Source organism: Lathyrus oleraceus, chromosome 3 (genome assembly GCF_024323335.1).
Source record: "Lathyrus oleraceus cultivar Zhongwan6 chromosome 3, CAAS_Psat_ZW6_1.0, whole genome shotgun sequence".
Taxonomy (NCBI): Eukaryota; Viridiplantae; Streptophyta; class Magnoliopsida; order Fabales; family Fabaceae; genus Lathyrus; species Lathyrus oleraceus.
Window position 1 is genome coordinate 261,931,299 of NC_066581.1, and position 4,144 is coordinate 261,935,442.

Genomic DNA, 4,144 nt, shown 5'->3' on the forward strand with positions numbered 1-4,144 from the left:
GTTTTAGTAGTTTCTTTATCATTTTGAGGACATTCAGTTTGAGAGAGCTTATCACCCTTTTGGACAGGAACGGTGCACGAGGAGCAAGTTTTCCATTATCAGACAACATAATTAATAGACATCTCATTCACATTCAACATATATAAACCATCACGCAAATTTCCAGAACCAATAACAGCGAAATTAAAACAAATATCAAGTTTTCCATTACCAAAACCAAAAGATTAACCACATTTATCCAAAGCTGAAACAGAAATCAAATTCCTTCTCATTGAAGGTATATAAACTGCATCTTTTAAAATCAAAATGTGTCTAGAAGGTAAAAATAAGGTAACAACTCCTATCTCTATCACTTGCACTCTAGCTCCGTCTCCCACAATGACCTTCGACTCAGCATCACTTGGTTTCCTTAGGCTTTTGAACCCCTGCAAGGAATTCGCGATATGAATAATGGCACCAGAGTCCAACCACCAAGTATTGGAATGTACGTCTACTATATTTGACTCAAAACAAGCTAGAGTTAAGAGTGTACCTTGCTTTTCAAGTTTCTTTTTCAAGATAAAACAATCATCTACCTTATGTTCATACTTCTTGCAGTACTTGCGCTCCCCTTTAGAGAATTTTGTCTTAAAATATTTCTCCTTAGGATCCAGATATTGTGTTGTCATTTTTCCTTTCTTATCATCAAAATGATGTTTTCCATTGTGGAAGCTTTTCTCGAAATCCTTTGTTCCTAAGGTAGAAGCGACAAACTAAACACTTTGAGTTTTTGACTTTTTCATAGAATATTCCTCTTGTGTCACTATGGCTATCATCTCATCCACTAACCATTCAACTTTCCGGGGATTATATGAGGTCCCCATAACATCAAATTGGGGAGGTAAAGACTTAAGAACCCTCCAAATTATAGTACTCTCACCAATTTCAACTTTGAGAGTTTTCAGCTTATTATAATAGTGAATCAACTTCATAATATGCTCACGCACACCACTAATACCATCATACTTAGTTTTGTCAAACAAAGAGAGATATCACACTTCTTAGCCTTATCAAAACGAGTGAACTTCTTACCAACAGACTTCAGGTAATCTTTAGCTTTCTCACTTTCAGGTATGCTTTGTCTAATGAATTTTTCCATAGTGTAAGATATCACCTTAAGGCACACTCTATTAGAGTGTTCTCATTTTTCATAAAGAGTTCTCTGAGCTTCAGTAGACACGTCAGTAATAGCGCTAGACTTTTCAGTTCTCAGAGGCAAATCAAGGTTGGCTATAGCCAAATAAAGGTCCAGAGACTCTTTCCAAGCCTCATAATTAGTCTCATTTAGAGTTTTGACAGAGTTAGGAAAGGAGGTTGTTATGAAAGAATAAAGAATCCTTAAATAAATAATTTTGTAATATAGAAAAATGATTCCAGATATATTAAACAAATATCTTCCTAATAAAACTCTAGCTCATTATGATCATACATCAAAGATACAATAAACAAAAATTTATATTACCAAAATTTTAATACCAATAGGATAATTTAAACATGATGAAATAAGCATAAATGACTAACAATATTTTGTATCATAACAAAATTACACTAATAATAATATATCGATAGGATATGATTATTATTAATATAAAATAGATCATAATTACTAGTAAACTTTTATTTATTTTGAATTTATATCAATATAATTATTATTAATATAAATAATTTTATCATCAACAAATTAATTACCACACAAAAAATCATATGATTATATTCACGATAGGTGAAATTATAATCTCACGAATTAACAATATTTATTCTAAACAAATATGATAATTTATATTATTATTACGGTAATTTTATATCATGTATAACAATTATTAAAAGAAATATAAAATATCATATTTCATAAAACAAAAAAAAGTAAAATCTAAAAAAATACTGCATAGGTGCATAGGTATTAGAAAGAGATAGAAAACGTGCATACAAAAGTGACGGCAAACAAAAGTGCATACAGTACTAGTGTGTAACAGCAATTGTGATATCATTAAAATAATTCGACGGTACTGCAAAAGTATACAAAAGTGACAGAAAAAAAAGATATTTTTATGAAAATAACCCAAATTTTAGTTTGCTCTTCTTGAAGCTTCAAGGTGAAGCTTCAATGGAGTCTTGGATCGAACTGAGTGAAAGAGGGAGAGAAGGAAAGTTATGGTACTATGATCCAAAAAAAAAAACGATCCCCATTTTGCTTTATGATACCTGATTTTATAGAACCCAGATTCTGTTATGAATTCTAACGAAATTCAATTGTAATTTAATTTCGGTTAGAAATGAAACTAGTTAGTTATCACTCAAATTCACCTTGAAATTTAAACCAAATGCAAATGAAATTAAAGAATTAGTTCAATCGAAATTTGAGTGTCATTTAAAAATGAATTTGAAGTTGAATTTGGAGTTATTTGGACTGGTGTTAGTTGAACTGTCATCACTTAATCCAATTCTAACTTAGTTGACCTTGCAAATGTTTCTGCAGGAAAGCTCAGGGTATTAAGTCAGCTTCAGTATAACTCAGGATTGAGATTGTTCATGCTTCTCCTTGGAAATAAACTTCAGAAGAAGTTTCTTCTCGGCTTGAACTGACCCTGTCTCGTAGGAGTGAACCTGCTGAATTGATAGTTAAGTTTCTATTATCCCAATCTCTGTTAAGTGAATTAACGGTTGGTTAACTGCAAATCTGAATCATTATGCAGGGCTTTATGTTAGGACTGGATTTACAGGTCATGTGATGGTGTTCCAACCCTTGGAAAATGGTACAGGTTTGTTAATTGGTTTTGAGGTTCGCACATTGCTTTGTTAACTTGGAAATAAAAAATAAATGGATTTATGCATGACTATTTATCCTATTGCAATTTCCAGATTTGAGATGAATGATGATATGCTTTGTTGATGCAGTTGGATATGATTGCTTGATTGTCATGGATATATTGTTGGCTAGTATGATTTGTTGAATCGCATTTTACTGCAGGTCTTCGAATGGGAAATGTGGTTTGTTGGTCCTGCAGGTGTTGCATCTTGCTCATATGTTTAATTAGTTGCAGAATGTCCTGCTTTTGCTGCAGTTTGGTTCAGTTTGTATTGATCCTAGATATTGGTTTCTGGTTTGCATCAGGTTCTTCGCATTTCTAACTTTGCATTCATATCATTTTGTAGGATTTTGGGATTCTTGTTATTGCATATCAGATTAGACTCTGACATTTCCTTGCAGACCTTTGACTAGTGTTTTATGTGTGCCATTATGCATTGCCTTGAGTTCTTTTTGTAGGTTACATGCACACATGACACATGGTGTTTGAACAAGGGTTTGCAACATAATGACCAAGATTGGATTTTGAAGCATTATGCACACATGACAAGGATTCAAGGATCAAGGATTAACATTTGACATTAGCATTGGAATTAGAAATTGGACTTAGGGTTTTAGGATGAAAAGGGTTTGAGTTGACTTTGGTCAAAGTTGACCCAAAAAAATCAACTCTTGGTCAAAATTTCCATTTTCTTGTATTTTTCATGTATGAACCTTTGTAATGATTTATAATGGATGGACTTTGATGTTTTGGTATGAATAATATTGATGTTTAGATGAATTTGATATGAGCTTGAATGGATGAACATTATTTGAAATGCATTTGACTTTGTATGGACATCTGAATGAGGAATGGATGAAACAATGGTTTGACTTGAACATGAACTATAACTTGGATTGACTCAAAATATGCTTAAAATGGGGGTAAATGATGAAAACATGGACATACATGAACCATGAACAAGAATTGGATTGAAGTGGGTGACTTGATGAACTATTAACATGAATCAACTTGACTTGAATGGACAATGATGATCATGATCCCAATGGTATGAAATGGTCTTGAATCAACCTTGACCAAGTGAAACCAAGCAAATCATGGACTAGTCACTTGAAATGTCCAAGTGGAATGTCATGGAATGGAAGCAAAAAATGGAAGTTATAGGACCAAAGACTTGGGATAAGACCAATGACCTTAAGCACAAATGAATAGAACCAAACCAAAAACCAACATGAATGAACCAAAAACAAGAGGTTATGGGGATAATGACCAAGCAAGAGTGTCAAACACCCAATGGG

The 4,144-nt window shown here is 32.8% G+C and overlaps 1 long non-coding RNA gene across 4 annotated transcripts; it reads left to right on the forward strand.

Moving 5' to 3' along the window:
• The first annotated feature begins 2,004 nt into the window (after positions 1-2,004).
• On the forward strand, positions 2,005-3,633 carry LOC127129144 (uncharacterized). Of its 4 annotated transcripts, none has more exons than XR_007806192.1 (3): positions 2,005-2,193; positions 2,516-3,151; positions 3,305-3,633. It is a non-coding gene; the product is annotated as an uncharacterized LOC127129144 (long non-coding RNA). The 4 variants fall into 4 exon arrangements; XR_007806193.1 differs by having other exon boundaries at positions 2,516-2,798; positions 3,008-3,633; XR_007806194.1 differs by having other exon boundaries at positions 2,516-2,657; positions 2,733-3,633.
• Positions 3,634-4,144: the final 511 nt, after the last annotated feature.